This window comes from Macaca mulatta, chromosome 7 (assembly GCF_049350105.2).
Source record: "Macaca mulatta isolate MMU2019108-1 chromosome 7, T2T-MMU8v2.0, whole genome shotgun sequence".
Classification (NCBI taxonomy): domain Eukaryota; kingdom Metazoa; phylum Chordata; class Mammalia; order Primates; family Cercopithecidae; genus Macaca; species Macaca mulatta.
This window is the reverse complement of record NC_133412.1, coordinates 84,161,513-84,171,058: the sequence shown is the minus strand read 5'-3', so window position 1 is coordinate 84,171,058 and position 9,546 is coordinate 84,161,513. Positions and strand designations below refer to the sequence as shown.

At 40.8% G+C, this 9,546-nt stretch overlaps 1 pseudogene; it reads right to left on the bottom strand.

Annotated features, from left to right (window-relative positions):
* Positions 1–312: 312 nt before the first annotated feature.
* LOC713720 (polyadenylate-binding protein 4 pseudogene) lies at positions 313–6,100 on the bottom strand (annotated as a pseudogene).
* Positions 6,101–9,546: the final 3,446 nt, after the last annotated feature.

Sequence of the window (9,546 nt, the reverse complement as noted above, 5' to 3'; positions counted from 1 at the left end):
GTCTCCAGTAGCAAGTCTATCCCTCCATTGTACAGCTACCTGCTGTGCAAGACCACGGTTCTTTTTTTGTTTTTTTTTTTTTTAATGGAGATTTTTTTTTCTTTATTGAGAAACATAAGACTTGGGTACATCAAATAAAACCAATTTCTGGGGGAAAAAACCAAAACCCACAATAGAAAAAAAAAGTTAACACTGCGCCACAGCAGAACCCAGAGAATATATTCGTATCATTGAAAAATTCTAGGCGCTTCATAATTGACCTTTCAATACAAAATGACCTATTAAATTTGCAATTTGTAGTTCTTGGTGTTGAGGTCCATAGGACAAGCTAGGAAGTCTTCAAACCTTAAGCTGAATTCCATGAGGTGTTATTTGGCTTTTGAATCGGTTTTTCCTTGTCTAAGAGGTAGCAGCAGCAACAGCGCCCACCTTCGGGGAAGCTTCTTTCTTGGCATCATGAGCCTGTAGAACTGCTACAGCTTCATCCACCTTGGAGTGGAGAGACTCGGGGGACTGTAACATATGCGGCAGCTCAGAGTTGTCGATCTCCAGCAGCATTCCCGTGATCTTCCCAGCCAGGTTTGAATGCATTGTTTGGATGAGTGGGAACAAGCGCTCTCCCAGCATCTGCTTCTGGTCCTTGAGGTGATGCTGCAGCCAGCATGGAGGCAGTCAGTGGCTCCTGCCCCTGCACATGGACCGCAGGCTGGGGTGCCTGCAGAGTCTGTATGGGAGGATGAGGGCTGCGGACACGGAAGGTGTATTTGAAGGGGTTAACAGCCTGGAGAGCAGCAGGCAACAGCTGCGCGCTGCGCTAAATTCTGCGCAGCTGTGGGAACGCCTCCAGCTTGGCAGCTGTCAGTCAGCCCTTGCTGGGCGGCACTAGCCTCACCAAAGTCCATAGCCAAGCAAGACCACAGTTCTTTAGGATGAACTAAGCGCCAGGGATATGGGAGCACCACATCATTCCTTCTCTACTGCAACCTCAGGATGGTGGCGACATCCTGATGTTACTAACTCCTGAGTTGCCTCATCGCTCCCTGTTTGGTTTCCGAGATCCTTCACTACCACTGAAAGCTGAATCCAATTCCCCCTGCTTTGAATGCTAGGAGTTACTTTTGTTTTCTTGGTCGTGGCCTAAATGATATATATGGTCAACAATAACAAATAAAGGAAAGAGTGCTGCTGGAATAATTGTTCTAATCTGCAAAATGAATGACTGCTGGAAAGATGATTTTTCGTTTTTGAAATTCAAAGATTCTATAAATGGCATTTTCTAAAGTGCTGTCTGAGGGTCATCTGCTTCAGAATTCCTAGAAAAGTTGATTTAAGATGCATGTTCCTGAACTCATCTTTAACCTGCTAACTCAGAATCTCTAGGGGATGGCAGGGGAATGTGCAATATCAATCTACTGCCTATAAGATTCTTTTTGAAAAATAAAGTTTGAAATAAAATGGTCTACCCTATTTGAGCTTCTTGGGAATGTTTGGAAGAGAAGTGACACAATGTGCTTTAAGGTATCCTGATGGATTTTCCATGTACTCTATTTCAAGAGATGTCACCTGTCAAAATCGATAAATTTAGATGAGTTTGGTTAATTTTTAAATGTCACATTGTATGAATCTTCCAAAAGTAAACTACGTCCTAAGCAGTAGTAAATACGTAGCACTTACCGCTAAGAAATTTCATAATCTACAAAATAGGGAATACATAAATATAAAACTATGTACAAGCCAGATGAGTTGGCACACCCCTATATTCCTAGCTACTGAGAAGGTTGAGGCGGGAGGATCACTCGAGCTCAGGATGTTCAAAGCCAGCCCGGGGCCGGGTGTGGTGGCTCATGCTTGCAATCCCAGCACTTTGGGAGGTGGAAGTGGGCAGATCACTTGAGCTCAGGAGTTTGAGACCAGTGGGGGCAACATGGAGAAACCTCGTCTCAATAAAAAATACACAAATCACCCAGGCACAGTGGTGGACGCCTGTAGTCCCAGCTACTCAAGAGGCTGAGGCAGGAAAATCGCTTGAGCCTGGAAGGTGGAGGCTGCAGTGAGCCATGATCATGAAACTGCACTCCAGCCTGGTAGACAGTGAGATGCTGTCTCAAAACAAAACAAAACAACAGCAACAACAACAACTCAGCCTGAGTGACATAGCAACACCTCGTCTCTATAAAAAACAAAACAAAACAAAACAAGAAACCAAAAAGAAAAAGAAAAAAAAAAACTATTCACAGATCAAAATTCCATGGCATTCTTATTAAACTAGTGATTGCCAAACCTGTTTTATCATACCCTGAAAAAACTTATGTAAAAGGTAGTATTTTAAATACATTTCCAACCAAGTTTTAATACATTACTTAAAATATTCAATATCCAACACTTTGAAGAGAAACTAAATAGGTCGGGTGCTTCAGTGATAAAATATTTTCTTGGCCTAGGCTTCAGCAAAAAGCAAAGCTTGAGGCAAGCACTGAGTGCAAGTAGTTTTTGGTGGGTGGGTGGGTGGGTGAGGGCTGGGGGGAAGTGAACTCAAAGAGGAGAAGCAGGAAACTGGGAAAAGAGGAAGCCAGTGCATGAGCGCTATAGAGTTTATTGTGACTACGGGCAACTGAGGCTGGATCCCACTGGGAATACTTCAATGAGGCAAATAGCATAAGTGCACTTCAAAATCTCCCTCCAGTTACACAGAAGAGAGAACTTTTATCCCTCAGTTCTTTTCCTTTATTGGTCAGTGGTTGCCCCATGTCATGTTGACTAGTAACACTTCCAGGCATGTGTATAGGTTAGTCCCTGAATGGGACTTTGCAGTGATGGCAAAGTAATTCTAGTAAAACAAAAAAAGAAAGAAAGAGAGAAAAAACAGAAAAAGACACACGGTGGAGCTGAGACGAGCTGCTGGTAGGATATACCTGCAAATATCTGGTTACAGTAATAACGGCTTCTATAAGAAAGTGAGCAAAAAAATGAAATACAGCCTAAGGGGAACCTGATACACCTTTTTGAAGATCTTTAATAATTATCAGAAATGACTCCAGGCAAAGGTGTGTGGGTTTTCTCAAATGCATGAATTATAAATATTTTATTTCTAGAAATGGTTTTTGTATTTTTAGCCTAGATTCTGTTTATGCCCCATCTCTTCTCCTCCTGGCCTGATGGGAAACATTTGTCCCTTTGTAGTTAACACGCAAAACTTGGAAAGCACCCATGAAATAAAAGCAGGTTAAAATAAATTTCCTACGACATAAAATTAACCATCATAGCTATGCCTTAGAATTGTTTATTTGGTGACTGAAAAGAGTCTTGTTGGACACTGAGCAGATTACGGAGTTGCCACCAAAAGAACTTCTAAGCATAGGTTGCTTTTAAATCATTCTGGTGATAATGTAAGCTATGACATGCTGGAAGCATTTGAAAAAGTTCACGATGTGTCTCCAGCTCTCTTCTCATAAGCACAGCGAGTCATTGTTTTCTTCTCTGGTTGGTCTCAAAATCCTCCATAGCTGTCTCTCCCCCAGCTCTCCTTCTGTGATTTTCACTGCTCCTTATCACGTTGTCTTCCATTTTGCCATTAATATTTTTACAGAAACACATTTTTTTAAATTTTCTATTCTTTCTGCCAGTGTAGATCCATTTTTATTGATCTATCTCCAACCTCAAATTCTTCCAGAAACTGTTTAGGCTGCCGGTGCTGGTTGGTACCTGGTTCTTATGTATTAGTAAGAGCATAAACCCTGGAGTTTGTCAATCCTTTGTTTGAATCTGGGCTCCACCACTTATAAACTGCATGAATCTGAAATGTGTCTTAACAATTTGAGCCTCCTGTTTTCTTCCGTGAAATGGAGATATTATTTCTCACGGGATTATTGTGAAACCCAAAGGAGGTAATAGATGAAAAAGAGTAAACTCTTTGTGTCTACATTGTGTCTGCAACATAGTAAACATTTGCTAAATGGTAATTAACATCATTATTCAGTGCTATCATCAATTTATGTTTTTCATCTGTATCCTTAGATGTTATCTTGAATTTAACAATAAATGTAAAGGCAGAATTACCGGTAACAATAATTGACATTAATCTTGTCTACCAGCTTTAAACTGATGCTCTTTGAACCACAGTGCTGATAACCAGGTGTGTAGAGATCTGTAAATAGAAACAAGTCTAATCAAATGTTATTTAAAAACAAACCTAGATGGCAGAAGCAATTCTTCAATGAAGCCTTCAAGCAACACCTCCAAACTTCTGACACATCTGGGAAGCAGTGCTGTAGAGCTGACCTACCTTGAATGAGACCTTTATATGTGAATAGTTTTTATTGACTTTCTCAGAGTCAGAAATAGCAATAGATTTTGTTGCTGTGCTTGCAATCATGTTTTTAAAAATGCAAGTTTAATATGTGAACAGTGAGGAAATGATTCTTGGTCTTACTTTGTGCTCTTCAGTCCCACCCAAAGTGCAGTCAACACCACACAGTAAAAGAACGATGTTTCACTCAAGTGGGTGGCTCAGACAGGCAACCTGAAAACCAAAAGAATAAGAAAAGAAAGTTGATTTTTGAAATCTAACTATTAACCACACTAGCATGTATGAATTAGCTTCTGGAGTGAAGCAGAAACTTTTCTGCAAATATGAGGACCAAGAGTTTGGGAACTCCTCAAACACTTATTAAGATATCTTGGCTGTGATATCAGGAAGGTAGGATAGGACTAGGATTGGAATGGGGTGAGTAAAAACCTACCCAATGGTCTTCGACTATTTGGAGAGACTCTATACACACGGAAAAGGCTGCTCAGCTTGAAACATGAGAAAAATAATTCAGGGAGCCAGAATTTCACAGCATTTATCTAAAGGCTGCCCAGGAGAAAAGCTCACTGGCTGTAATAAGCACAAGACTGTCATCATAAAGATGCTTTCTGCTGAGAAGCAGGGCTAACCTGATCTTCATGGGTACATGATAGCATCATGGAATTCTTCGGAGATGACTATTTGAAACGGGCCCTCAAGATTGCTTGCAGGCAGAGTTATGTTTAGATCTGAGGTCTGATTACCCCACATTAAGAAATGAGGTCTTGACGTTTTTGGTAGTAGTTTGTATAGCAATCTTACCTGAACACTGGCAGTCTACTTTTTTTTTTTCCCCGAGACAGAGTCTTACTCTGTCGCCAGGCTGGAGTGCAGTGGCACAATCTCAGCTCACTGCAACCTCTGCCTCCTGGGTTCAAGCAATTCTCCTGCCTCAGCCTCACAAGTAGCTGGAATTACAGGCATGTGCCACCATGCCCAGCTAATTTTTGTATTTTTAGTAGAGACAGCTGTTCAGTATGTTGGCCCGGCTGGTCTCAAATTCCTGGCTTCAGAAGATCCACCTGCCTCAGCCTTCCAAAGTTCTGGGATTATAGGCATGAGCCACCATGCCCTGCCAAAGGTGGCGGCCTTCTTGCCCAACCAATTTTATCCTTTACATTACTGACCCAGGTGATTTGAAGAGGGAAGATAGCTATTGGCCTCATCTCTATCTCTCTGTCCCATCCCACCACCCCTTCTTACCCCCTCTCCCTCTCTTCCCCTGTTCACCACTGGGAGCATAATAAGCCTCCTCTTCCTGAATCAGGGTGACCTCTGTGTACTGTAAGGATGCAACTCCTTCAAGATTGGTTGGACTACCCAGGCTCTGATCACAGGCTTCCTTCACCAGTGAGCCAGCTTGCTAGTCCGTGATTCATGAGACATTTATTTAGAATTTGCTGTGTGCCAGGTAATGACAAAAAAAAAAAAAAAAAAAAAAAAAAAAAGGAATAAACTTGATCTTCCTCTTTGGTAATATGCAATTTATCTTTCAGAGTTTTTGAAGGCTGATTCTCTAACTGCAGGTCAACCCTCCTTCAAGACTCTTGACTCCCTAGTTTTCCTTCATGACTCACTGCTCAGGAGACTGCCCTTTTATTGATAATTCTGCTCCACTTCTGCTTTCAACCTGCATATTCTTCATGAGGAATCTACTTGATCCTTGATCCTATACCCACCACTTCTCCACTGGGTAACCCTTTTCTTAGGTTCATCCGTTTCCATTAGCAGCCACATTCCTCCAGACACTGCCATCGCTATGACACTAATTTGGCTTGCCTTCTGGCAACTGAAGTATGATGCCTCTTAATACAATCTTCCTATCTACTCCCTGAGGAGTGCCTGGGCACACCTGGTGTTCTGGGCTCCTGGCTGCAGAGTCATATTAGTGGACAACATTTCACTTTCTGATGCTGCTGCAGGTGGTGATGATGGTACCAGCATGCACACTTGTCATCATTATCACATTCAGTCCCACAACAGCAACAACAGAAAGGAGGTGAGGATATCATCCACACGTTAGCAACCAGAAGACTTAGCTCCCCAAAGTAAAGTCGTTTGCCCTGTGTCACCAAGTGGAAAGTGGCAGGGATAGCTTTATCTGTTCCTGAAACCCAGGCTGTTTCTCAGGAATATCTCCTCTATGCTATATTGCCTCCCTTGCAACTCCATTCCAGAGTCTCCTGATCCCTAAAATCCAGAAATATGTCTCCAAGCAAAGCTAAATCAGTGCAGTATCAGAGAAAACGGCAAAAGTTAGTCACTGTCTGTGAAAACTCTTTCTAAACTCAAATACCATTTATGAATTCCTCTCTCTCTTCTAAAATAGATAATTCACATTTACTTAGCATTTTTGCCTAAGTTGGCTATTTGTTGATCATCCTGGGGAAATAGCACCCTATTATTTGGGCCATCTTATCCAGCTGAACATTCTGATGCATTACTAATTCCAAAACAATTTCCTACGCCTGCAATGTCCACAGTGATAGCCACTAACCACATATGGCTCTTGGGTACTTGAAGTGTGGCTAGTCTGAATTGAGATGTGGTGTAAGTGTGAAATATATACTGGAATATAAAATCTTTGTGTAAAAAATAAATGCAGTATCTCTTGAATAATTTTTTTACTGAGTACACGTAAAAAATACTATCATGTAGAAATGATAATATTTTGTATCTACTGGGTTAATTATGTTATTAAAATGCAATCACTTTTGTGCTGGAATCACTTTTGTAATGTGGCTAGTAGCAAATTGTAAATTACATATATGGCTCACCTTATGTTTCTGATGGACAGCGCTGGCCACTATAATCATAGCACTATCAGTTCAATCCATCAGCTTTGAGGTGAATTGTTCTACCTAGAGTGTATAATATTCTATTCTGTGAGATGGGCAAATGCTATCCATGTTTATTTCTGGAATTTATTTCTAGCATTGGATCTTCATGAAATTATGTCCTTTGAGAATGGTATGCAGTTCTGTGGTGGGGGACGCCCAGGCAAATCTGTAAAGGTCAGTCTTATGGTTCAGCATTGGGACTTGCTTACAACAGCACATTGTCTAAGCCAGACTTGGACTTTCTTATGTGCTTGCATTTGTAGCAGCAATTATGGTTTCCAGGGTCAGACACTTTCAGGCAGTTAATAACCAGTTTGACTAAAGGTCCATCAGCTTCCTAGCCATTCATTAAATCGTAAGAAATGCCTTACCCTAAGGTCAATACTGCTTAGCTCAGTCATACTTTATGATTGAAAGAATGCTTTCCTCTTCCATTGTCGATAGTATTGATTGGCAGTTCTTTGGGTGGCCTGGTCATTTTTATTTGTCCCCCTTTGTTTTCAACTGTTAAGGAGATGACATCATCTTTTCTCTGACAATATGGAATTATTGCAATGCTGAAAGCTGAGTACAAGGAGGTCCACTGTCAAACTTTGGACCTCACCTCTTCATTATTATTGCAGAGTGACTCACAGGGGAAAGGAAATTCAGAGGAACAAGGGGGCCCATGCCATAAACTCTACAAATCACCAGGCTGATAAACCACCATCTTTACCACCAGTCACAATGCTCCCATTAGACTCAAACAGAAGAGTAGGTATGACTAATTCTTCCCTTTGCCCGCCAAAAATAAATCACAGCACTGAGCTGGAATGAGACACAGACTTTTCCAGGATGAAGAGTTGAGTTGGAGGCTGAGACATAGGAAACATTTTGAAAAGGAGCCAGGCAGCTCGAGCAGAGGATTGCTGAACACGCTCCCCAGACCAGATCCTTCCATGAAAGCTGGGTTGTTAGAAGCAGCTGCCGGGACTTGCAGGATATGGTGGCAGGTACAGCATTTACTAGACATGAAATATGTATTGTCCTTGTCAAAAGGTTATTCCTTAATCCATTTACAGAAACCTCTGTCCGCCAAAGACTTTTACAAATCGTTCATGTTCAGGGATCATTCCATTTCTTCCCAAAAGCCATATGTTTAAAATTCACAACAGCTTATATACAAATCTTTTGTTTGCATCTGATTCGCTGATGTTCAACTGCATGACGCAAGACAAGCAGTGCCCAGGATGTAAAAGGTAACAGAAAGAACCTGAGTACTGGGATCAGGCAGATTGAACTATAATATTTTATCTTTAATTTTGGATTTCTCATCTGTAAAATGGGAGCATTTATATGATTTGGTAGAATAAAATGTATAAAAGATCTATTACAGTGCTAGTACCAGGTAACTATCATCGTAATGATTGGGGTTAGTCCACAGAATGAAATGGCTGAAGTTTTTCATTACTTTTGGTAAGAATCAGTACATTTATCAAGCCGAACGATGACTTACACTGTTCTAGGAGTTACCTCCAAATGATGCTTGGTTATTTGGAAACACCAAAAAATGAATTTCTTTTGTGATTAAAATTATTATTATACTTATCTAATCCTGACATTTTGGAATAATGTGGTATAATTTAGCATCAAAGATCTAATTTAGAAAAGTCTTTAGGAGAATGATGAAGATTTAATTCATGTAAAACTTCTTGGTGTTCACTCAGCTTATGCTTCAGTTTCATAATATACAGCCTATCACTGAGGGATGGACATCTGTCCTTTATACAGGTTGGAGAAGACAGAAATGAAAACAATATGTTCCGGAGTGACAGCTCCTTGCATATAAATCCTAGTTCTATTCCTTAACTATTGCATGACCTGTGTTAAGCACCTCTCTGTACATGGGATCCCTCACATATAAAAGAGAGTAATGGTCTCAAAGAGATACTTGCACACCCATGTTCACAGCAGCATTATTCACAATAGCCTAAAGAGGGAAGCAACCCAAATATCTATGGAGAAATGATCGGATAGACAAAATATATTATGAAATATTATTCTGCCTTAAAAGAAGAAAATTCTGACATATGCTACAACATTGATGAACCTGGAGAATATTATGCTAAGTGAAATAAACCAGTTACAAAAGGACTGATACTTGATGATCCCTCCTACATGAGGTATCTAGAGTAATCAAATTCATTGAGATGACCAAGCACAGTGGCTCACACCTGTAATCCCAACACTTTGGGAGACCAAGGTGGGCGGATCATGAGGTTAGGAGTTTGAGACCAGCCTGGCCAATATGGTGAAACCCCATCTCTACTAAAAATACAAAAATTAGCCAGGCGTAGTGGCGCACATCTGTAATCCACCCAC